This window comes from Microcebus murinus, chromosome 6 (genome assembly GCF_040939455.1).
Source record: "Microcebus murinus isolate Inina chromosome 6, M.murinus_Inina_mat1.0, whole genome shotgun sequence".
Taxonomy (NCBI): Eukaryota; Metazoa; Chordata; class Mammalia; order Primates; family Cheirogaleidae; genus Microcebus; species Microcebus murinus.
The window spans coordinates 90065517-90092688 of NC_134109.1; the positions used below are offsets into that span (position 1 = coordinate 90065517).

General features: G+C 40.4%; 1 protein-coding gene across 5 annotated transcripts in view; it reads right to left on the reverse strand.

Annotated features, from left to right (window-relative positions):
- Positions 1-27172, reverse strand: part of ATOSA (atos homolog A) — a 144456-nt gene that overhangs the window by 112837 nt on the left and 4447 nt on the right. Inside the window, exon 1 of one of the 5 annotated variants that reach the window (XR_012919778.1) lies at positions 1-892. The exons of 1 other annotated variant lie outside the window; for it this stretch is intronic. The gene's annotated coding sequence lies outside the window, so the exon portion shown is untranslated. Of the gene's footprint in view, positions 893-27172 lie in introns of those variants that run through there. 3 more of the 5 variants (XM_076004383.1, XM_076004380.1, XM_076004381.1) reach the window with 3 other exon arrangements.

Below are 27172 nucleotides of genomic sequence, written 5' to 3' on the forward strand. Positions count from 1 at the left end.
CCCTTCGTAAATAAAAAAACGCCTCTGGGAACAGTGGCACCTCCGCGACGGCTGGTATGGAAATATTTCTTCCACCTGGTGCCTGGGCGCAGGAAACTCTTCCAGCTCCCAAGAACTCCGCCCGCCCCGCTGGGCCTCACCTGTGTAATTAGCCTCTAGCTAGTCTTCCTGCGGCAGCCGCCGCCAAGTTTACACAGAAACCCGAGTCACCTCCTAGTGCCCAGCCCCCAGCCCCCAAACGAACTCTCCTAGGCTGTCCCGGGCCGACCCTACCAACTCCGAGTCCTGCGGGCCCGGCCCGAGGCTGGCCCCGGGAAGGTGTTTGCCGCTGGGGGCTCGCCCGTGCCCTGCGCAGCCCGCCCGCGGAGGGCCCCTTCCGTCCCGCGCGGCCCCGGATTTCCTTCAGCGCCGCCGCACGGAGCGCCGCGCCGGCCCCTCTCCCCTCCGGAGAGTTGTTTTCATGGCTCCCTCGGCCGACCTCTGCTGACTAACTCGCTCTCCTCTCCGCTCCCGATCCCTCCTCCTCTTGGCACTGCTCTCCGCCGCTCGCCCAGCTGCTCACATCACACTCCCACCTCAGACCCGAGGCTCCGAGAGGCGCAGGGCCGGCGAGAGCGGAGTGTGGCGCGCAGCGGCCGCAGGGGCGGCGTTAGGGGACCATGGGGGCCCGACGCGACAAGCCTGACGCGGCTCCCCGGCGCCCCTGTGGCCATCCACCCCCGCCTCGCTCCGCTGCCTGAGCTCAGCCCTTGGCCCTGCCCGACTCGCACCCGAGCCCCGCGGCCCCCGGGCTCCGCCCGCCCACCGCCCCGCTTGCCCCGCGCCTCTGCCAGCTCCTCGCCCGCCCGCTGTCTCTAGCTCTGGCGCCCCAGCTCCCGGTCCCCCTAGCTCGCCCAGTTCTTTCTCTGCTGTTTGCCCTGTCAAAACACTGCCCGGGTCACGTGTCCCAACAACAGCCAACCCACCGCTCGTCACTTCCTCCCTGGCGGCCTGCGTGGTCCGGGCGCCGGGTCGTTATGGCAACGCTGCCGCGCGCCCGGGGGCGCTAGTCCCGGGCCGGGTTTTCGGTGCAGGTGTCCGCCGGCGTGAGGGCGCGAGGGCGCGGGAGACCGCGGCTGGGAGGGACCGGCGGGCTCTGGGGGGGGGTCCGAGAGGCGCGCGGCGCCGCGTCTGCCCGCTCGCGGCCGGCCGGGGCGCGCGCCTAAGACCGAGACGCGGAGCTGCGCAGTTAGAACACACGGTAACTGGGGAGATGTCATCCGAGGGCCTGCCCTAGACGTGGGGGATAATTATAGCCTCCTCCTCCACACGGGATGCTGGCGCGCACTGTGACCGAGCCCCAAGTGGATTGCAGCGCTTGGCGGGTTTCCTGTGGCCCGGACAGGAGGGTGGGCAGCCTTACGCGTCAGGGGGTGGGGAGTCTAAGAACTGGGAGCCCTCCTCACCCTAGATTTTCCCCAGTCACTAGGCATTTTAGTAGCATTCGGAACCCAAGCTTCCAAGGCACTCGCTGTGCTAAAAATAACTTTTATAACTTCTGAAACACTGACTCATGTGGGCGGGAGGACACCTTTGACAACATGTTATTGTTAGGGAGCTGTAATTTTGTTGTTGTGCTATAACAATGTGACATGATGACATTTCGTGTTGTGATGTTGTCATCACTTAAACACAAACAGATGACAAGAATCTGCTGTAGTTAAAAAAAAAAATAAAGCAATCCTAACAAGTGCTGCATCTATTAGCTACTCAGTTTATGGACAAAGTATTAATACATACTACGGCGTACGAGCCCAAGTGGATACAAGAAGTACGAAATTTGCAAGGCTCTGTGGTTTCATAAGAAAAAGTATTTTTTTTTTAGAAATAATTTTGCATACAAGAATCACAACAGGAAAGTACTAGGACAAGTCAAAAGATTTTTTACTTTATTCTTTGTACTCTGCTGTTGTTTCCAAAGTTTTACAATGAGTATGTATTACTTTCTCATCAGAAAAGTTCTGTAAAATACAGGATTGCCAATTGCATTTTTTGGCCTCATAAAATTCTTATTAAAAAAGTATTGTGAAATATTATAAAAAAAGCAATATTTTCTACATGTTTGGATATGTACATTAAAATGACTTGCATAACTGCAATTATTAACTCCAGGATTGCATCTAATCAGAACAGGGAAGAACATGCAGGAAGTAACATTTAATTTCACTGAAATGTTCTAGCATCATGACTATGAAACTTTTGACAAATCTATAAAATGGCTACAAATGTTAATTCCAAGTGCTTTTGACTTTGATATTATTGAATACTGTATTATGTAGTTTTTTTGAAAAATGAACTGAAGTTTTACTTGTTCTACAATCACTTCTCAACCTTGGCAATGGGAAACAGAACAGTTACAGATAATCCAAAATCCTAAATTTAGCACAACAGCTGGGGCCAAATAACAGCTATTGTAAAGGGATTACTGGGTGAACAAGCAGCAAGATCTGTGGTTTAGCTCCTCTCCCTCCACCTAATTTGCAAGAAGTATAAAGACCAGAAAAATATTGTGAGCAGAAGCCAAGAATATTGAATAATCTGGGGCATCAACTAGTCTCTTTTAAATAATTAGGTTTTAACAGCACATGGGTATATGATGATGTCTGAACATTTGTTAGACTAACCTGAAATTTTTTATGGAGATTCTTAAAACTTTAAAATTTAAATCATATGGCAGCAGAAAAAGTATTTTTAAGAGGTGTATTTCAGACTCATTCAAATTGTACCATTCATGCAACACACATTTACTGAGCACTCACTACCTATTAGACATATACTAGTCTCTGAGAATATGAAGGTCACCAAAACCAGATAGGGTCACTATTCTCATGGAACTTATCACAACTGTACTATCACAGTTGGATGGCCATGATCAAGTCACATTTTACAGCATTAGTTTCACCTATAGAAATCAGGTATTTAGACTCTGACAATAGATTATCTTTCCTAATTGTAAAACAATCCTATAATTGTATAAAGCATGTTCAGAGTGGTAGGAAATAGAGACCTTAAAATGGCAAGTGGTCAGGCACACACCTGCAATCCTAGCACTTTAGGAGGCTGAGGCAGAAGGGCCTAAGGGCAGGAATTCAAGACCAGCTTGAGCAAGAGCGAGACCCTGTCTCTACAAAAAAAAAAAAAAAAGAAAAGAAAAGAAAAAAAACAACTGTAGTCCCAGCTACTCAGGAGGCTGGGACTGGGATTGAGCCCAGGAATTTGAGGTTGCAGTGAGCAATGATGATGCCACTGCACTCTAGCCAGGGAGACAGAGAGCATCAACACCCGGTCTCAAAAATAAAATAAAATGACAACTCACTCTAAGTGTTGGTGTCAAGTACCTGTTCACACCTCAGGGCACCCAAACAGAACAATCTCTAGTTCCTACTTGGTGAGGGGTAAGGATAGGTAAAGCATAAACTCAAGACAGCTGGCAGGAACCTTACCCTTTTTTTCATCTGATTTGCTTTCCATTTTGCTTTGCCCTAGTGTTCCAAAGTTATATAAGTAATTAATTTCAAAAAAGTTAACTCCTCTTCAGCAATCATCCCCTGAACTTTTATAGATTTTGTTGAAATGGGAAATAGATAACAAAACTATTTAATAAATGTCTCTACATTCTTTTACTTAACTAAGGTGATCAGGATAACTGGTTTGCTCCCTTTTTTTAATACAGGGCTGTTACTGTGACCAAAGCCATAGAAGTAGTCCAGGCTATGAGAATGTGTTCACCACAGCAGAGATTGGTACCCTTTTCATTTTTGTATTCCTAGCACTTAGCAAAGGACCTGACACAAAGTAGAAGTTCCATAAATGTCAACCTTTGTATTGACTAATAAACTTTTCTTTTACATACCTATAATCTGCACTCCTAATACTGGCTGGCATTTTCTCTCTAGAGTTGGAAAATTGGAGGGTGGCACAAACCTCATTTGCGAAGGATGCATTTTCCTTATGCTTTCTACCTGTAGTATTGTCTCATAATAGCAGGAACCTGTTGTAGGTTGAATTGTGCCCCCAGAAAGATACATTGAAATCCTATCCCCTACCTGTGAATGTGATCTTATTTGTAAATAGGGCCTTTGCAGATGTAGTCAAGTTAAGATAAAGTCAAACTGGAGTAGGGTGGGCCCTAAATCCAATGACAAGTGTCCTGATAAGGAGGGAGATATTTAAATTCACAGGAGATGCAGGGAAGATAGCCATGTGACTTAGATATTGGAGGTTCTAAATAGTCAGTAAAACATGAAGATCTTTAATTCTATAAAAGTTACAGTAAATTAAGTCTGTTTAAAAATGTTAAGATCTCCCAGGTATGTTAAAAGATTAACTATGATCCACAGCTAAAGGATGATCATGAATAAGTGGCTGAGAATCATCAAATGAAGATGAACTATTCTAAATATGACAATCAGTACATCCTTTTCATCATAAAGCATTGTGGAAAGAAGGACCGTTGGAAAAAAATTAAAACGCATATATAAAGTTAATCTTGCAAAATAAAAAAAAATAAAAATCAAGCTCTGTACTTTTAGTACTTGTTGAACTAAGATGAAATGCAAGCTACCTTTTCCATATCTACATTGTTTCTTACTATTCACTTAAACTCACTAAAGTTAATTTCTTTCTAAAAGAGAAAGATCATGGAGTCATTACTACGGTATTAGGTTTTACAAACAACACTCCACCTTCCCTTAAGTTGACTGGCTGCTTTGTCCTTTTTTGAAGCTCCTGTTTGTCTACCTTCTATAACCACAGGTATAAGGAAGTGAAAAATTATTTTTTTCTGGTCCCTGCCTGTAGAAGTTACTGTAATGCTTAGAAATACAAAGGCCTCTAAACTTCAAGCCATGGAAACTTAGTTAATCTGAAGGTTTGCTGGGCTGCTGGAGGCCTCTAAGCCACCAAAATTTAAGGTCTTTATAAAAATTAATAATTGTTCTTTTGTGACAGTAACTGTGCTCAGCATTTCACATGTATATTTGATCTAAAGAGGGTCATAACTATGTCATGGATTAGGAAATTGAAGCTCAGAGAGGCAAGTAACTTTCCCAAGGCTACAGTTAATAAGTGGAAGGAGCTGCTTCCTGAATGGGCCAATTTCCATTACAATGTTTTGAAGTAGATCAAATAATTCCAAAAATTCCAAATGGGGAAACCAGGGCTCAGAAACATTGAGAAATGGTTGCACATTAAGAATTTAAATTGGTCTATATAAACTTAGGTACAATGCTTTAAGATAAAAGCTCTATATAGAATAGCTCCAGTTTATTTTATGTAACCTCCAAAAAGCAAATGGTCACACTCAGAAAATAAAAGCAGCTAAAATTTCTTGAGTACTTAAGTCATAAGCACTATTCTATCTCCTTTTGGTTTTGGGGAGGTTTTGTTTTTGTTTTGCTTTTAAAACAGGGTCTCTCTCTTTTGCCCAGGCTAGAGCACAGTGGCATCATCATAGCATCATAGCTCACCGCAACCTCAAACTCCCAGGCTTACACAATCCTCCTGCATCAGCCTCCCAAGTAGCTGAGACTACAGGCATGTGTGCCACACATGGCTAATTTTTCTTAATTTCTGTAGAGATGGGGTCTTGCTATTGCCCAGGCTGGTCTTGAACTCCTGGCCTTAAGCAATCCTCCTGCCTCGGCCTCCCAAAGTGCTAGGATTACAGGTATGACCCACCATGCCCGGCCAATCCTGAATGCTTTATGTGTATTAGTGTATTTAATACAGCATCCCTATGAAATATTATCCCTATTTTATAACCAAGTAAACAGGAAAGAGGAAGTTAAATAACTTGTCCAAGGTCAAGCAATAAGGCAGTAGTACAGTCAGGATTCATACCTAAGGAGCATGACTTTAGACCATTAAGTTCTTAACCACTACCTGTTTTGGTCTCTTTTAGTTCGGTTTTTACCCAAACCCTGCACATTCCTGTCACTGGGCTTCTGCCATTTAACCTACATGGGATCCTTCCCCAACTTCTATGTAATTACTGCTGGGCTTTCAGGGCCCAAACTGACCTCATGGGTATCTTCTAGAACCCACAGTCATATATACCATCTGTCTTTTTATTTTTTTCTTTTCTTTCTTTTTTTTTTTTTTTTTTTTTTTTGAGACAAGGTCCATTCCTTCAGAGTAGAGGAAGGAAAAGAGGGGAAAAAAAGAGAAAGAGAGAAGGTCTCGCTCTGTCACCCAGACTAGAGTGAAGTGGTGTCATCATAGCTCATTGCAACCTCAAACGCCTGGGCTCAGGCAGTCCTTCTGCATCAGCCTCCCCAGTAACTGGGACTATAGGTACATGCCACCATGACTGACTAATTTTTAAATTTTTTTAGAGAGATGGGATCTCACTAGGTTGCCTGGGCTGGTCTTGAACTCCTGTCCTCAAACAATCCTCCTGCCCTAGCTTTTCCTAAAGTACTGGGATTACAGGTGTGAGCCACCACACCTGGCCCATCTGTCTTTTCTGATTGCATGTTATATTTATGATCTTAAAGCCACATATTCCTATTATCTTTTTAAGGGTAGATATGGACTGTGACTCTAATTCCTTTGTATTTCCTGTGTTTAGTGGCACCAGCCTGGGCACAAAGACTGAAGTGATTACTGAAGATCTGAGATGGTCACTATTCTCTGGAACTGCTCCAGCCAATATAGTAGCTACTAGTCAACTGTGGCTACTAAGCACTTGAAATATGACTAGTGAAACTGAGAAACTGAATTTTTATAGCTAATTAATTATAAATTTTCAACAACAGAATTGAATTCATTTTTAAAACTAACTATATTTTAAACAACTTGGGTATATGAATCTAATTTTTCAAAATATAGCCTCCAGATTAAAATGTGCTATAAGTGTAAAACATATAACAGATTTCAAAGAATGTGGGGGAAAAAAGTAAAATATTAATATCTTTTTTTAATTTTTAGTTTTGTAGACAGGATCTTGCTCTGTTGCCTAGGCTAGAGTACAGTGGCATCATCATAGCTTACTGCAACTTCAAATTCCTGGGCTCAGGGTCCTCCTGCCTCAGCCTCCCCAGTAGCTGAGATTACAGGCATATAATCTAATTTTTCTATGTTGCTCAGGCTGGTCTCCAACTCTTGGCCTTCAAGCAGTGCAAATTTTGGGCTAAGGGAATTTGCTGCTTATCCTCATTTTGTCAAGGGTTCACCCTTACGAGACTTGAATGCATCACAAAGTGGTTAGGGTACACCCTAGATATAGTGGGAACAACAATAAACAACCCTTCCAAAAAATACAAGTTAGATCCAATAGAATTTTCATAGAAATTATTTTTCTCTTCATACCCATTAGAGCATCACACAGAGAGCTAACCACTGTATCCCAAACAGGGTAAACTATTTTCAGAAGCAGTGATGGGCGGACTTCACTAAACAGCTAGACTCTCCATGAGCTTGTAGGGGTATTAAGTCCATTATAAATCATTACTGATCCTTTAAGTCTTTTCAACAAAATATATCAATTCATATGGCTGGGCTGTGGAGGTGGGAGGATTGCTTGAGGCCAGGGCATAAAGACCAGCCTGGACAACATAGTAAGACCTCCATCTCTTAAAAAAAAAAAAAAATTAAAAAAATTAGCTGGGCATGGTGGTGGGCACCTATAGTCCCAGCTACTCAGGAGGCTGAGGCAGGAGCATTGCTTGAGCCCAGGAGTTCAGGGATACAGTGAGCTATTATTGTGCCTGCACTCCAGCCTTTGAGGCAACCCAGCCTCAAAAAAAAAAAAAAAAAATTCAGTTCATTGCAGCCTAATGAGAATTCCATACTGGTTGACTTGAAAAGTAGATATACAAAACAGCAGTGAACTCCATTTCAAAATGTGAAATAGAAACTGATCAGATATTTCAGAAAAAAAATCTCGAACAGAGTTTTACCCTTCAAAAAAATTTGTAAAAAAAATATTTTCTTAGCTTATTATCTCAGTTTAAGGGAAAAAAAACATTTGTAAGAATGCATAAAACTACAAGAAATTCCCCAACTCCTTTTCACAAATGGGAAAATTCATAATTGAAACTAAATTCTTTACTTATAGTGGACAGAACATTACAAAGCAATCTGTAATACATTTTTTTTTTTTTTTTTTTTGGAGACAGAGTCTTACTCTGTTGCCTGGGCTAGAGTGCCATGGCATCAGCCTGGCTCACAACAACCTCCTGGGCTCAAGCAATCCTTCTGCCTCAGCCTCCTGAGTAGCTGGGACTACGGGCATGCGCCACCATGTCCAGCTAATTTTTTCTATATATTTTTAGTTTTCCAGCTAATTTCCTTCTATTTTTAGTAGAGACGGGGTCTTGCTCTTGCTCAGGCTGGTTTCGAACTCCTGACCTCGAGCAATCCGCCCACCTCGGCCTCCCAGAGTGCTAGGATTACAGGCGTGAGCCACCGCGCCCGGCCCATATGGCATCTTTAATTGTATTTATATTTTTGAATGGGCAGTTGTACCTTTTGATTCCCAGCCCCTCGCTCCCTTCACTGGATGCAGCTGCCCCTAATATTTTCTTGTGTATCCTCCCACTGTTGGGCCATACATATACAGACACATTCTTTTCTGCCTCACACACTTTGCTGAGAATGAGAGTCTCTGACTCTCTGAGGAAGATCCCCACTGGCCCTTTGCATCTCAGCAGAATGAGGGCAGTGTCCAATAACCCAGTTCCTTTGCAGGACGGAGGAGCCCTGAGACTAAAGGCCAGCAAAGAGAAACACAGTAGAAGTAAAAACAAACATATGATACATTCTTGATAAATCAAATTTCTGCTGCTTCTATCAGAATCCCAAAGCTCAGTTCAGCATAGAGAATTCCAGAAGTTATTATTTTATTTGCCTGCTGTACATATCTCAATAATTCCATACTGCCATGCTTCAAAGAGAAGGGAACATCTAACTGCCTTCTTATTTCAAATTTCACAGGCAAAATTCTGTACCTGCAACTCAAATTAAACAAAACAAAACAAAAAACAAACTTTCAGAATGTCATTTCTAACATAAGTTGAATTCAATTCCATAGTCATTGGACTTTGGATGCTGAGTACTTTGCAGGGCCCTAGAGATACAGAGACTAGAAAAGCAAGTACTTACCCTCAAAAAGTTTTATTACTTTAAAGGGAGTAATATTACTCTCTAAAAGGGAGATAGCCATGTAAAGAAATAATTGCAGTTTAGTTTGATAACAAAAAAATTCATGTATAAGGAAAACAGGTGGCACAAAGAGGGAAAAGTTAATTCTCTCTAGGAAAGGGGATTGCTAAAGAAAGAAAAGAACATATTAACTTTGTTTTAGAGCGGGTGTCCTCAAACTTCGGCCCGCGGGCCACATGCGGCCTGCCCAGGACATTTATCCGGCCTGCCGGGTGTTTTTGCCGCTGCTGCCTGTCCTGCTTAGCAGCTGACTTGCCCCAGGCCCACAGTACGCATGTGTGGAACGTGTACTGCACTCTCCAATGGCCCTCCAATGGTCTGAGGGACAGTGAACTGGCCCCCTGTTTAAAAAGTTTGAGGACCCCTGTTTTAGAGGATTAAGACAGGTCAGACAGGCAAAGTAGGGTAGGTTGGAGGTGGAGGCGGTTGTTCCTCACATAAAAAAACATGTCATTGAGGCATGACAGAACATATAAAGATGCCATATTGGAAGGTCAGATTCAACGAGGTTAATGTAAGTGACAGGTACAGCATTAGATAGACTTTTTCTTTGCATCATTGGCCCTAGTCTTTTTTTTTTTTATTTTTTATGACACAGTCTCATTCTGTCACCCTGGGTAGAGCGTAGTGGCATCATTGTTGCTCACCGAAACCTCAGATAAGTGATCATTCTGCCTCAGCCTCCCAGTTAGCTGGGACTATAGCTATATGCCACGACGCCTGGCTCATTTTTCTATTTTTACTAGAGACAAGATCCCACTCTTGCTTAGGCTGGTCTTGAACTCCTGAGCTCAAGCAATCCTTTTCCCTCAACCTCCCAGAGTGCTAGGATTATAGGAGTGAGCCACCGAGCCTGGGCTGGCCCTAGTCTTTATCCCTCCTCATATCCATGCCTTTGCCAGGTAACTTGCAGTCTCTCCCACTAATAGGTCAGAATATATTTCCCAGCTTCTGGGACTTGCTAATGAATAGAATGGGGCTGAAGTAACAGTGTACTAGTTCTAAGCTAGACCTTCAGAGGCCTCGCCTGTTTGCTTTCTGGTATTTCTGCCATTACCATGAATAACAGATGCCTGGGCTAACCTGCTAGTCCCGGGAGTATGATAGACAAGTGGATTCAACCAAAGCTGACTCACAAATCAACCCCAACTTTGACTAGCAGAATCACCACAGTTAACCCACAGATCCATAAGAATAAATTGTTTGAAAGCCACTCATTTTTGGAATGGTTTGTTACGTAACATCGCAGCAATAGCAAACCAAAATAGCTAGAGTAGTAATTTTGGATTTTACCTTGTAGATGACAGAAAACTATGAAAGATTTTAATAAATAGTTTCAGAAGGATGGCTTCAAACACAGAGTGGAAGATATTAATAGAAATGGGAAGAGAGTGGTGGGAGAGGAGGTAGCAAAGAAGCTGTTGTCCAACCCCAGATTATGCAAACCCGAACTACATCAATAACAGTGGGATGGGGTAGAGAAGACTGGAGAGAGATTTAGGAGGGGGAATTGGTAGAACTTGGGTGGTCACAAGCTATAGGTAAAGAGAGAGGGCAACTGTCCCATCCCTTATCCTCCTTGGAATAGTTGGTGGGCCACCATGTACTTTAAGATAGGAAATATGAGAAAAAGATCAGATTGGCCACTGAGGGATGTGGGTAGGGATGGGAACAAGAGTAAAGTATTTAATTTCATTATCTTGTTTTTTTTTTTTTAGATGGGATCTCTGTTGCCTGGGCTAGAGTGCAGTGGCATCATCATAGCTCACTGCAACCTCCAAGTGATCCTTTTACCTCAGTTTCCCGAGTAGCTGAGACTACAGGCATGCACCGCCATGCCCAGCTAATTTTTCTATTTTTTGTAGAAATGGGGTCTTGCTATTGCCCAGGCTGCTCCCCAACTCCTGGCCTAAAGCAGTCTGCAGGCCTCAGCCTCCCACAATACTAGAATTACAGGTGCCAGCCACTGTGCCTGGCCAGTAATTAGTTTTAGATATATTGTGCTTAGAAAACCTATAGACAGATATTTTGAAAGTTGTAAAAGATTCTACTCTGGAGCTTGGGGATAAGGTCTCATCTGGATACGTTTAAGTCAGAAATCATCAGCATACAAATGGTGGCTATTCCATGAGAGTAGATGAAGATACTGTTAATATGGGATTATCAAGAAGGCAAATGTGTTCAGCAATGTCAGCTGTAGTGGAGAAGTCAAATATGGTAAGACCTGAGAAATATCCTTTTGATATGGTAATCATGTCACCTATGAGAGAAGGAACAATTTTGAAACTCTTTACATGTGGAAATGGGCCCAATTGAACTGTGTATTCGGACAATAAGCCACAATTCAGAAATTCACAGTGCCACTGCTTTGAATCAAATCACGACTTCACACCAGATCAGTATGGCATAATTCAGAGAATAGTTGGCAGATTTATCCTGAGCACATATTTTGGAAACTTCAACACCATTTGTACTATATCCCATAATCTCATGAAATATACCAGAAAAATCCAACATGCAGAGATTTTGCAGAAATGAATTTCTGCAAAATGTCTGCATGTTGGATTTTGTGGTATATTTCTTCAGAGATGTTTGATTTATAGGAAGTCACATAAAAACTAAAAAATTCCCCAGCTCTTATTCATAAATATCCATGTATTGAATTTCCCTGCAGTGTGCTGTATACATGACATTTTTCTCGCAGTAAATTATGCCTCATTTCTGTGTCTTCATCAGGATACACCACGATGATTCTAGGAAACATGACTGGGTATTGACGTCTTGTCTAGCAAATGAAATCCACATATCAAAGATGTTTCGTGAAGGTGTGACCACGTGAATATAAAACAAAGTCAGTATGGCTATTTAGCTTGTTAGATATTGACACAAGACTGTCCCTGGTTATTGCCTTTAGTAACAGTAAGAAGCACTAGGTCATGCAAAGTGTCTCAGAGTACCTGCCTCATTTATGGCCCCCTTTTTGCCATGTGGCCTTAAGTTGCTGGCCACAAGTGATTGAACCAGCGATCAATACCTGACCTGAGCCGGGCGCGGTGGCTCACGCCTGTAATCCTAGCACTCTGGGAGGCCGAGGCAGGCGGATTGCTTGAGGTTGGGAGTTCGAAACCATCCTGAGCGAGACCCTGTCTCTACTAAAAATAGAAAGAAATTAATTGACCAACTAAAAACATATATACAAAAATTAGCCGGGCATAGTGGTGCATGCCTGTAGTCCCAGCTACTTGGGAGGCTGAGGCAGGAGGATCGCTTGAGCCCAGGAGTTTGAGGTTGCTGTGAGCTAGGCTGACGCCATGGCACTCACTCTAGCCAGGGCAACAAAAGTGAGACTCTGTCTCAAAAAAAAAAAAAAAAAAAAAAAAAATACCTGACCTGAAGGCAACTCTATAGGCTGGGAAGTAGCCTACAAGGTAGCCCAGTGCTAGAGAACTGAGCCCAATGCATTATAAGCGTTAGTGACTGACTAATCACATTCTTTATGATGGTGGTGATGGGAGGATTAGGGTTAGTAATAGCTAGAGCAAACACAAGGCCTCTTCTAACCATAGGCAATGGAGAAATGAACAATAGGAACCCAGTTCTGAAGGAACACCAAGTGCTCTCAAGCCAAGAGCTACAGTTTAGGTCCTGGAGGTGCCAGTCCCAAATGATGGGGATGATGATCCATTTTTCTGTGAAGCTGACTGTATGTACATCTGTTGAGATTTATCTTCCATTTACAGCTCTGTGAATCTTTCCAATAAACCCCTACTAACAAAGGCAACCTGAACATCGCTGACGCTTGAAACTCAAAAACATCTAACACAATTTTACATCACTTTCAACTTATGAGTGAAAAAGTTAAAATATGTTATTGAGTTAGATTCCCTACATATGTCAATTATTCAGTAAACAGCATGTACTGATTATCTACTATGTGCTGGACACGTACTAGCATTAGGAATTTCGTAGTGAACAAGACTGACATGACTCCTGCCTGGATCGTGCTGTGGTCTACTCTGGAGTATTTAGACTACTCGGGTCTTAATATGTACCATATGGATAAACCTGAACTTAATATACCTCAGTTTGTGATCTACATTTGTTTGCTATTATTTTAAATATTCATGGTTTTCCAAATATATTACACTGATAAGGATATAACCCTAAATCTCATGTATTAACATTTTAATCTGAGGATATTTATATTTAAGTCGGAATAAAGCTTAGTTCAGAGCTTTCTAAAATGTAACACATCTGAAACAAAGCAAACAACAAAAAGAGTTGGGAAAACTACGAACTATTAACTGGAACATGACCCCTAAGTAGAGCCAGAAGTATAGCACTGTAACAAGATGTATTTTGCAGAGAAGAACAGAAAGTGATGACATTAAAATGCCAGCATTTTGCAGCAGTGGTGATGTACCACCTATAAATGAAAGTGAGTCCCGAAAGTGAAGAGGCTGAACATTTTCCCTCATCCTACGTAAAAGATAAACTGAAAATTAATGGCATGGATTGCTCAAGATAACAGACTGAAAATAAAGATATAGGTGATTCATTAAACTAGTTTGCAAAAAAATGGAGAAGATAGAATCTGATGCTTGGTGAAAAAAATTGAAATGTCAAGGAATTGACATTGATGCATTCTGTGATGATCCTGCTGGTAATTCAATAGTCAAGCAAAGATTTTAATGCTATATTTCTTAGACCAACTAAAATTAAGAATAAATGTCTTTCCCAGTGGAGATAAGATGGCCCAGGGGGAGTGAAGAGATGAGGGAGCCCTGTTAAACTCTTCTGAGTTTCTAACATTCTTTAGCTATTATTTTAGTTGGGGCATCAAGGGACTGAAAATGCTCTTAGTTATATCCTACCATTCAATTTTTTTTTTTTTAAAGGCTTTCTTTCCAAGATGTCCAAATCCCTAAATACCCGAACTTCTAATTGCTGTATGAGACTTCGTCTGGTTGCTATAGTACTGCTGTGGAAATTCTCCCTTGTTGTCTTCAATTAAATAGATTGCAGTTTAAATGTCTGCAGCTCTCTAAGAACATGATATTAGAAATTGGAGAGATACTATAACCATAGCTTACAGAAGATAACTTTAGTTACCAGAAAAATTTATAACTTTATACAAATTTGAAAATTAAAATGAATGGATAATCTTGAGGAAACTGTAAACTTTAAAATGGAATCAAGGATAGGTAGAGGGCCTGGAGCAGTGGCTCACGCCTGTAATCCTAGAGGAGGCTGAAGTAGAAGGATCGCTTTAGCTCAGGAGTTCAAGACCAGTGTGAACAAGAGCGAGACCCCATCTCTACTAAAAATAAGAAAATTAGCAGGGTGTGGTGGTGTGTGCCTGTAGTCCCAGCGCCTGTAGTCCAGCTACTTGGGAGGCTAAGGCAGGAGGATTGCTTGAGCCTAGGAGTTGGAGGTTGCAGTGAGCTATGATGACGTCATTGTACTCTAGCTGGGGTGACAAAGCAAGACTCTGTCTCAAAAAAATAAAAAAAAATTAAATTATTAAAGCAGCTGTACCATTAAACAAAAGGAATAGGCAAAAACCTGAATAGACTGATCACCTAAGAAATTCAAAAGTGAGTCAAAGATTTATTTCAAAAAAAGACACCAGAGCCAAAAGGGTTTGAGAAAGTTCTACCAAACCAAAGAATAGATAATTCCTTTGTTATATAAGCTGTCCAGAGCAAAGAAAAAGGGCAAAAATCTTCCCATTTCATTCTGAGACCAATGTAATCCTGATAAACCAAAATGAGAAGTACTCCTCCATCCCCCCAAAAAACCCACAAAAAACACATCTGACTTATGACCATAGAAGCAGAAATCCCAAATACAATATTAGCACAGACTCTAGCAATGTATTAAAGGAATATTACATTATGACCAAAAGAGTTTATCCTTAGGAATATAAGACTTCAACACTAGGAAGTCCATTAATACAAATCACCATACTCTCTGATTAAAGGAAATGGAAGCCAAATGATCATCTTATGCTGAAATAAGTACTTGACAAAATTTAATATCCATTCCTATTAAAATGTCTTTGAGAGCTAAGAGAGGAATTCTTATAGAGCATTTATCAAGCATTATAGCAAGGATGATACCTAATAGTGAAACATTCAGGGAAAGCAGCCCTTTGAAAGAACAAGAATACCTACTTCTACCACTACCATTCACTATTATATTTGAAGTTTTAGTCAATATGCTAAAGCATGAAAAGAGACATAAAATACAAGTAAATGGAAATGGAGACAAAAACTATTTCAGAGGATATAGTTAAACTAATAGTACTCATAGGATTTATTACTATAGTTGAATATATGATCAACATTTTAAAAATTAATGGCTTCAAGTACACTAACACCAAGCAGAAAATGTTAAGGGAAAGGGATCCATTCACAATGGCAAAACTATACCATCACTTAGAAATAAATCTAATAAAAAATCTTAAAGAGTTACATGAAAAAAGCCCACAATAACATAAAAGATATAAATAAATGGAGAGACAGACCATGTTCCTGGATACAAAGTCAATGTTTTGAGATAAGATTTCTCGTCTATAAATTCAATGCAATCTCAGTCAAAATTATCAAAATATTTTTTTAGTGGAATTTAACGACATGATTACACTTAACACAGTGAGATGCTTACTCTAAGAGAGGTACATGGAAAGCAATACCAACTAATGGAATAAACTCTTTACACCTTGCTTCTCATGCTTACATAAAAAATTGCACTAGTTTGGTGGAATGGCAGATATGAGTGCTTGCACTGTTTGTTTATTATTTTTGAGACTGTGTCTCACTACTGTTGCCCAGGCTAGAGTACAATGGCGTCATTAATCAACCTCCCGCAACCTCAAACTCCTGCGCTCAAGCAATCCTCCTGCCTCAGCCTCCCAAAGTGCTGGGATTACAGGCATGAGCCATCGCACCTGTTCCAGATATGAGTGCCTGCACTATTTAAATTATTCTCTTCTCTCACACGTAACACTCTACTCTCGTGTTCGACAGGATACGCCAGTCCTCTAAATTATGTGGACTAGATGATGTGACTATTTTGCATTTTGATACATGTCCTTCAAATATACAACATAAAATTTTGCAACTTGTCATATCAGCCTCTTTGTGTGGTTCACTTAAACCCCCAGCTGAGTATATTTTAATATATTATTGCTTAGAATTAAAGCAGATGATTACCATTTCACCTATGAGACTCAAAAATTCATGGAAATGTGAACTGGCACCTTTTTGTTAGATCAGCTAGAAAATACAAACAATGCCAAAGTAAAACATTTGTGACACACGTAGAACCCCACTGTTTTACAATAGTATTGTTGCCAAAATATTAGGAAAAAATCCATTACCCATGTTTTGAAAATCTAATTTAAAAATATATTTTGTTTCTCTAGTTACCCAGGAACAATAACATATATTTCCCCTTTTAAATTTAATAACTTCTCTGGTGGCTCTTCTACTGTTCTTTATTTCTTTTGCTATCACCTCTTTTCTGACTACATTTTTTTATTTTTATTTTTTAATTGTCTCATCTAAAATGTCATCTGACTACCTTTTTTTTCCTTTTTTTTTTTTTGAGACAGGGTCTCACTCTGTCATCCCAGGTGGAGTGCAGTGGCATCGTCATAGCTCACAGCAACCTCAAACTCCTGGGTACACAGGATCCTTGTGCCTCAGCCTCCCAAGTAGCGGGGACTAAAGGAGTGCACCACCACGCCTGACTCATTTTCCTATTTTTTGTAGAGCCAAGGTCTCGCTCAGGCTGGTCTCGAACTCTTGAGCTCAAGCAATATTCCCGCCTTGGCCTCCCAGAGTGCTAGGATTACAAGCATGAGCCACCCAGACTACTTTTTAAACATTAGTTTTGTTTTTCTCCCAAACTTCTCAATCTAAAGTACTTTCTGAACAAGTCCAGGCTTTAACTGTTTCCTTTATGCTGATCAGCTTCTAAACCTACCTTTCTAGCACCAACCATCCTTTCCTCTGACGTCTAGGCCACTCAGCTATTTAAGACCCATGGGGATCCTTCCAATTCAGTTTATTTAATCAACAACATTTTTATTTCCTGAAAGCTTCTACTTCTCTTCTGTCTTTTCTTTCTTTGAGAGTCATCACTATCCTCCCTATTCATCCTTACTGTATCTGTTGAGCACCTGCTATGCACTAGTCACTGTTGATATTTGGAATATCAGTGAACACAGCAAAGATCCCTGTCCTCATGGAGCTCACATGTGGATGGAGATAGACAATAAATGAATTAAGTAATATATAAGAGGAGGGAAATAGAGCAGAGTAAGTAGATTTGGAATGAGGCCTTTCCAAATAGGGTTGTCGGGCTAGGCCTCACTGGGTGACATGAAGGAGGTGAAGGAAGCAAAGACTTGGAGGAGCTAGGGGTGTTAGTGTGTAGCTATCTAGAGCAAGACTGTTCCAGGCCAAGGGAGTAGTCAGTGCAAAGTTCAAGGCAGGAGCATTTCCTTGTATGCTTGAGAAGAGCAACTGTGGCTGGAACTCAGTGAATGGGGATGCGGAGGTGAGAGACAGTAAAAAATGAGGTCAGAGAGGGAAGGAGTGGAGGTCCAGATCTCGTGGGGCCTTAGGGACGGTTGTAAGGACTTTGGCCATTGTGGGGCTTTGAGCAGAGACATGTGATCTTACCTATGTTTTAAGAGTTCACTCTGTACTGGGGATCTACCCAAAAGATCCAATGACACTCTACAAAAAAGACACCTGCGCTCGAAAGTTTATAGCAGTACAATTCATAACTGCAAGGCTGTGGAAACAGCCCAAGTGCCCATCAATCCAAGAATGGATTAATAAAATGTGGTATATGTATACCATGGAGTACTATTCAGCTCTAAGAAACAACGGTGATAAGCCGGGCGCGGTGGCTCACACCTGTAATCCTAGCTCTCTGGGAGGCTGAGGTGGGCGGATTGCTCGAGGTCAGGAGTTTGAAACCAGCCTGAGCAAGAGCAAGACCCCGTCTCTACTATAAATAGAAAGAAATTAATTGGCCAACTAATATATATAGAAAAAATTAGCCGGGCATGGTGGCGCATGCCTGTAGTCCCAGCTACTTGGGAGGCTGAGGCAGCAGGATTGCTTGAGCCCAGGAGTGTGAGGTTGCTGTGAGCTAGGCTGACGCCACGGCACTCACTCTAGCCTAGGCAACAAAGCGAGACTCTGTCTCAAAAAAAAAAAAAAAAAAGAAACAACGGTGATATAGCACATCTTATATTTTCCTGGTTAGAGCTGGAACCCATACTACTAAGTGAAGTATCCCAAGAATGGAAAAATAAGCACCACATATACTCACCAGCAAACTGGTATTAACTGAGCAGCACCTAAGTGGACACATAGGTACTACAGTAATAGGGTATTGGGCAGGTGGGAGGAGGGAGGTGGGCGGGTATATATATATACATAATGAGTGAGATGTGCACCATCTGGGGGATGGTCATGCTGGAAACTCAGACTTGTGGGGGGAGGGGGGGAAAGGGCATTTATTGAAACCTTAAAATCTGTACCCCTATAATATGCCGGGGGGAAAAAAAAAAAAAAAAAGAGTTCACTCTGACTGCTCTGTTGAAATTAGACCCTAGTGGGGCAAGGGTAGACACATGGGGATATGTTACCAGGCTATTACTACAATTCCAGTAAGAGTTAGTGTGGCTTGGTAGGCTATCCTCCCTTTTACCCAAGCTTGGAACCGCGGTGAACTCTTTTAGTCATTCCTTTCTCCCACTTCCAGCTATTTTCCCACTCACCTCCAATACACACACCTGGATTCTATTTCCAAATACCAGCCACAGCCCTCTACCCCACTACCATAGACTCCATTCAGGCTTATCTGGACCGTGGAAAATGGCCTCCTAAGTGGACACCCTGCCTCCAGCTTATCCATTCTTCCAGTCTATCTTATCAGCCAGGGAATCCTAATTATAGGGGATTTTAACCTAGGGTACATGCATAGAATTCGCTGGGTCTGTGGCCTTGGTGAGAAAAGTTTATTTTTAATTTTCATTTACATCTAACTGAAATTTAGTATTTCCTTTGTTTATGAACATAAGCACCAAACTACAATATTAGCAGTAACTGACTATTACCAATAGAAATTACAGATATTTTCATATCATAAATATTAATTTTCATTTACATCTAACTAAAATTTAGCACTTCCTTTGATTATGAATGTAAGCACCAAACTACAATATTAGCAGTAACTGTTAACAGAAATTGCAGATATTTTCATATAATTAAAGTTGATACATATATCTCAAGATACCATTTATACCTGTTACTACTTTGAAATGATAATATTAGACTTACTATTAGATTTTTAAAATGTGCTCCACAGTTAAGAAATATTTTGTATTTCAACATTATTAGATTCCCTTTTAATGCCTATGTGTTTTAATTTATACATTTAAAATTATATTCTGAGGAATTCATGGGCTTTACCACACTGCCAAAGGGATTCAAGGCCAGAAAAGATTAAAATCCCCTATTCTATTATCTAATCTATTCAGACTTGATCTTATTACTTCTATAATTTGAAAATCCTTAGGTGGTTTGCCAGCATAGAGAATAAAGTCCGAAGTTCTAAAGTGCTAACACGTTTCCCCAAATGCTCACTTGGCTAACTTTTCTGCTTTATTATAAGTTATTCCTCCTTTTTCCCATCCTGCATTCTGACTACCCCAAATCTTGCTGCTCTTTGGCCCTTTCATTCCTCTGAGCATGGCTTCTCATGTTCTCTTTCCTGCAAAGCCTACCCAACCATGGAAAACTACTGCTCCATTCTTCAAGACTTACCCTCTTCCCATACTGCCTCCTCTTGGGCCTAATTAGCTTCTCCTTCATCCTTACCCTCCAGCATATAGCTCATGCCTTTTTACACCCAAGAGCAGCCTGGGTTGACTCCCTTACCTCCTAGGGAGAAATGATCTTACACACTTGGAATCCTTAGGGGATGTTAACAGATGCTTCATAAATGGCTAGTTGAATTGAATTAAATTGATACCTTTTAAAATAATTTATCTGAGAATATGACTCACTTTTTTAATTCATAAGAATACGATGAAATATGCCTCAGAATTTTTCCCCAATCTTCTTTGTAATCTTTAGGTTAAGAATATAAAATTACATTTGCTTACAAATAAACATTTGTGAATCACAGACCAGAAGATACTTGTAGTGTATATATCTGCAAAGGACTCAGTACCATTATTTCTAAAAATTAAGAAAAACACAACCAGTCCAATAAAAAATTGAGTAAAAGACTTGAATAGAAATTTGGAATAGGAAGATATCCAAATGAACAAACAATATGAAATAAAGCTCAACAGGACTTTATGACTCATCAGGGAAATGCAAATTAAAATCACAATAAGAAACTACCCCAGAGGCTAAAATTCAAAAGACTGACAATATGAAGTGGTTAAGGATATAGAACACTGCTGGTGGGGTGTACAAAATGATATATCTCTTTGGAAAACCACTTGCTACTAGAGTTAACATGGATCTGCTTTATGATCTAGTAATTCCATTCTTTACGCCCAAAAGAAATGAGTACACATACCCTCTCATTTGTACATTATATTCATAGCAGTTTTATTCATAATATCCAGAAGATGAAACAATCCAAATGCTCAAATCATGATACATTTACATAATGGAAAACTACATATCAATTAAAAAAAAAAACCAAAAAAAACAGCTCCAGCAACAAGGTGGAGAAATCTCACAGATACTACAATGAGTGAAAGAAGCCAGACACAATCAAGTTCTAGTATAGGATTCTGTTTATATAAAGTTTAAGAATAAGTAAAACTAAAAGATGTTTATAGAAGTCAGAATAGTGATTCACCTTCCAGGGAATAGACTGAAAAGTACACAAGAGAACCTCATGGGGTACAGAAAATGTTCTGTAGTTTTAGCTAGATAGTGGTTATCCAGATGTATACATAAGTAAAAATTCAAACTATATACTTAAGATTAGTGCATGTTATTCACTTTACTGTTTGTATGTTATAAACTCACTAAACTAAATAAATACACTGGGTCAGATCTGCAAAAGTAGTAAGGATTTTGGAAACTCAAGCCATGGTAAAACTTTGGAAAATGTTTTCAATATAGTCCAAAGCAAACTGCCAGTTGACCCAGTGGAAAGAATAAGAAAGTTATTCTTGGATGAGTAAAAAGGAGAATGAAAATAGAAGTACATATTTTGAAAGTAGAAGCACTGCACAAATGCACAGCGTTAGCATGAGCCTGCCCCAGCCTTGGACCAATAAGAACCTGGGTTAAGCTACCAAAGCTCAGAAATCACAGAGCCCCATGACGATGGGGCTAATCATCAGTACATGTTTTGTTTTTTACTAATCATCATTTTCCTAATCATCAGTACATGTTTTGTTTTTTACTGCCTGCTTCCTCTCCTCTTTGTGCCTTCACACTGGTAGCACTTGGGACTGAAGAACATTTTATTTATGTAGCAGTCAGGCAGGAGATGGAAAGATGTCTTTGAAGGAGATCATCTGGCTAGGGAGAAAAGGATTCACAGGGAGTGATCTCCAAGTTCCAGCACTCCCATAGCCTTGTTGAGTGTATCCAGTTATTCTTGATGGCTTCTTCTCCTAGTCCAACCCCCAAATCCCTTTAGTCCTATCTTATCCCTGCCACTGCCTTTTAAGGTCTTCATTGTTGCTCTAATACAGCCTCCTAAAGAGTTGTCCTGCCTCAGAAGACCTCTGCACCCTCAAATTTCACTCTCCAACAGCCAGAGTAACTCACCCAAAAGACCAGATCTGATCATGCCATTCCATTTGAGTGGTTCCCTTTGTCTTAGAACAAAATCCAAACTCTATGATGGTAAACAAGGCCTTTTATGATCTGTCTACACATATGGTCCTCTCCAGCCTCATCTCCCCAGCAGGCATCTTGTGTAAGTCCTTAAAATGTGATTATCAAGTGGGAATGTGTCCAGGTTAGCCTGCAGAAGATCATTGTTCCGCAGAATTCTGGGGGTATCTTACTGTTGCCCCTTACTGTAGAATTTGGATTTTGTATTTGTCAGAATCTGAAAGATATGAGGGGCATTCGCAGAAATTCAGTCTTCTGCCTTCTTGCCTTTGTCTCTCGGAACTGTCAACTCTAGAGTGAGGTTTCCAAACATGAAGGAGATTAAACACAAGACGTGGAGCATCCCAAAACTTCCTCTTCCTTAATGCTCAGAATATGTATGGGTATGGCATTAACTACTTTATTCACAACATATAAATTCATTAGAATCTAAAGTTTAGATTCTTAACATGGAATTAATGGACAGACTGACCATCAGTGGAAGAAGAAAGTAGATATTCTTTCTCTTTTTTTTTTTTTTTTTTTTTTTTTTTGAGACAGGGTCTCACTCTGTTGCCCAGGCTAGAATGCAGTGGCATCATTGTAGCTCACTGCAACCTCAAACTCCTGGCTTTAAGTGATCCTCCTACCTCAGCCTCCCGAGTAGCTGAGACTATAGGCATGCACCACTGTGACCAGATAATTCTTAAGTTTTTTGTAGAGACAAGGTCTCACTATCTTGCCCAGGTTGGTCTTAAACTCCTGGGCTCGAGTGAACCCCTTGCCTCAGCCTCCAAAAGTGCTGGGATTAAAGGTGGGAGTCACCATGCCACGTTTAGTCTCATTTCTATTACTTTTACAGGGACAACTCTATGATCATCATGGTGAGACCTTGAATGCCAAATTAAAATCTGCATAGAACCAAATTAAGTTACAAATCCCTCAGAAGGAATAGGGAAACATGATAATATGTTTTACTGTCAGAATGTAAAGTGCCCAAACCCAGGTATTGCTCACCCATCTGGAGATTTGTAAGCCTATAATATACAACCCACAGTGCAGGGGTTCAAAGCTAGTATCTAAGTATTGGATTCAGGGAGTTTCTGCCCCTCCTCTTGCCTATAAAAATGTTGTAAGCTTATATACTTTGAGGGAAAGAGAATCCATAGCTTTGAGATTCTGAACAGGATCCAAGACCTCTTCAAGAAAACAAAATAAAGTCTTATTGTGACTACATTGTTGTTTTTTTTTTATATACCTAGAAGCAACTATCCTTCATATTTATCTAGAACACACTCAAGGAAGTGATATCTAGCAAACTTGAATGCTGCAGACCAAGATGCTTATAATTCCTGACTATAATTAAAGGTAATTAAGAAGTATGTTAAGTTGCTGCTTTCATTAAATAGAAAGAAAGCTAGATAGATTTTTTTTTTAAACTCTTATGGAAGTAATCTGTAGTTCAGTTTTTGAATATATTTACTTCAACATTCTTGTTTAACAAAAGAAGACTTTAACAAATGGAAAGATATCCTTTGCTCATGGCTAGAACATCTAATCAATCCATAGCCATACTACTCTGAATGTGCCTGATTTTAGAAACTAAACAGGGTCAGGCCAGGTTAGTACTTGATATGAGAGAACAGCTAATCATCAAAATGTCCATTTTCTCTAAGTTAACTTATAAATTTAACATGATCTCTTTAAAAATACCAACAAGCTTTGTTTTTTCTGGAGTCAGAAAGGTTGATATTAAAGTTCCTGTAGAGAAATAAATACACATGAATAGCTAGAAAGTGTGAAAAGGAAAATCAACTGGGAGGGAAGAAGAGAAGGACTAGTCCTATCAAATGACTGAAACATACAACAAAACCTCTATACTTAAAACAAGGTGGTACTGGTGCACAAATTAGACCAACCAATGGAACTGGATAGAAAAAGTACATATAGAAATATAGTATATGATACAGGCGAAATCTCCACTCACTGGGGCAAAATAAAAAGAACTTTTGAGATCTCAATACAACTGTATAGCCATTTAGAAAAAGATAAATAAGGCTAGACGCGGTGGCTTGTCTGTAATCCTAGCACTCTGGGAGGCCGAGGCAGGCAGATAGCTCGAGGTCAGGAGTTCAAAACCAGCCTGAGCAAGAGCGAGACCTCGTCTCTACTAAAAAGAGAAAGAAATTAATTGGCCAACTAAAATATATAGAAAAAATTAGCCGGGCATGGTGGCACATGCCTGTAGTCCGAGCTACTCAGGAGGCTGAGGCAGGAGGATTGCTTGAGCCCAGGAGTTTGAGGTTGCTGTGAGCTAGGCTGATGCCACGGCACTGTAGCCTGGGCAACAGAGTGAGACTCTGTCTCAAAAACAAAAAAAAAAAGAAAAGAATAAGATAAATGAGATCCTTTCTTCACACTATACACAGACTTTAAATGCATAAGGCATCTAAATGTAAAAAAGTAAAGCTATATTAATAGAAGCAAACAGGTGAATTTCTCTATAACATGGGTATAAAGAGAGGATTTTTAATTACAATTCAAATTTCAGATGCAATTAGCAATACATTTGACTATAAAAAACTTAAAATTGTGCATAAAAACACCTTAAGCAAAATTACTATACAAATGACAAATTGGAGAGAATTTTTGTAAAAATACTACATTAAAATTCTAATATTCTTCATACATAAAGAACTTTAAAAACAGAGAAGACCAGCTGGGCATGGTGGCTCATGCCTGTAATCCTAGCACTCTGGGAGGCCGAGGTAGGCGGATTGCTCAAGGTCAGGAGTTCGAAACCAGCCTGAGCAAGAGCGAGACCCCGTCTCCACTATAAATAGAAAGAAATTAATTGGCCAACTAATATATATAGAAAAAATTAGCCGGGCATGGTGAAGCATGCCTGTAGTCCCAGTTACTCGGGAGGCTGAGGCAGAAGGATCGCTTGAGCCCAAGAGTTTGAGGTTGCTGTGAGCTAGGCTGACACCATGGGACTCTAGCCCAGGCAACAGAGTGAGACTCTGTCTCAGGGAAAAAAAAAAAAGAAATGTCCTATGAACTGATATGATGTGACTTCTGGGATATATTATTAAGGTAAAAAGAAAAATGCAAAAGTGTACCTATAGTATGCTACCTTTCTTACAGGAAAAAGGAAAGAAAGCATACATAAATCCATTATTTTTGACAAAAACAAAGACAGGACAGAGACACTGGTTACCTACAATGGGTGAGAGAGAAGTCTGGGAATAACACTTCCATGAGCATACCTTTTTAAATAGTTTTTACTTTTAGAAGCATAACAACATTCTACATATTTAAATAATAAGACTAAGGCAAGATGGAGTTAAAAAAACTATAGTTGAATTTGAACAGAAACAAATGAACCAGTGAACCCAATTATTTTTCCAATGAGCAATTAAACCACAGTGAAAGGAGAAAAAGAACTAATCCAACCAATTTGTGACATAGTTCTTTGACTATATATATATATATATATATAGTCTCAGCCTATGGAGAAAAGAACTACAAACAAAAAGTCTTTAGTTAGTAGATTAGCTTTCCATAGTGATATGGTTTTAGCAATTCTGAAATTAGATGTATTGTAGGATTGAGCAAATAAGTAAATGCAATGACATTGTTGGGAGCCAGGATTTTCACTGGGAAAGAAGAGATACAAATATGAATAGAAGGAAGGCAAAAAGAACCCTATGGGTCAGATTAAAATGGAATAATCAGCGGGAGTTCATATTCCCAAAAGAGCAGAAAAGTACTGATAACACAGTGGCAAGGAGCATGCCAGCACCTAGATCTTGGTTTCTCAATACTGTTCCCTCACCAAAAGGGACCAGAGCTCCTTGAAATGGCTTATTCCAAAGCTAGATTCATGAAGGTACAAGATGAGCTTAGAAATAAAATGTTCATCAGATCAGGCTGTTGTATAAGGAAGCAAAAAGAGAAAATGTTCAAAAAAGTGATAGGGACGTGTCAAAAGGAAATAAAAACCAGCTTGAAAGAGCCAAACTGGGCAAGTTGAGCAGTAATATAAATAAGGACAATAAAGATTATAACCCACTAAATAAAAATAGAAATTCATATGTCAGGCCGGGCGAGGTGACTCACACCTGTAATCCTAGCACTCTGGGAGGCCAAGGCGGGAGGATTGCTCGAGGTCAGGAGTTCAAAACCAGCCTGAGAAAGATCGAGACCCTGTCTCTACTATAAATAGAAAGAAATTAATTGGCCAACTAATAAAAATATAGAAAAAATTAGCTGGGCTTGGTGGCGCATGCCTGTAGTCCCAGCTACTTGGGAGGCTGAGGCAGTAGGATTGCTTGAGCCCAGGAGATTGAGGTTGCTGTGAGCTGAGCTGATGCCATGGCACTCACTCTAGCTTGGGCAACAAAGCAAGACTCTATCTCAAAAAAAAAAAAAAAGAAATTTATATGTCCATTCAGATAACAATTCAGCAATAAAAGGGAATGAAGTACTGATACATGCTACAACATAGATGAACAATGAAAACATTATGCTAAGTAAAAGAAACCAGTCACTCAAGATCAAATATTATATGATTCTTTTGATATGAAATGGCCAGAATAGGCAAATCTAGAGAAAAAGAAAGTAGACTAGTGGTTCCTTAGGGCTAGGGGAAATGAGTGATGACTGCTAAAGGATATGAGGTTTTGGGGGGTTGATAAATGTTCTAAAATTGATTGTGGTGATGGCTATACAACTCTGACTATACTGAATGTGCACTTTGTTTTGTTTGTTTGTTTGTTTGTGACAGAGTCTTGCTTTGTTTCCCAGGCTAGAGTGAGTGCCATGGAGTCAGCCTGGCTCACAGCAACCTCAAACTCCTGGGCTCAAGCAATCCTCCTGCCTCAGTCTCCCAAGTAGCTGGGACTACAGGCATGTGCCACCATGCCCGGCTAATTTTTTCTATATATATTAGTTGGCCAATTAATTTCTTTTTATAGTAGAGACGGGGTCTCGCTCATGCTCAGGCTGGTTTTGAACTCCTGACCTCAAGCAATCCGCCCGCCTCGGCCTCCCAGAGTGCTAGGATTACAGGCGTGAGCCACCGC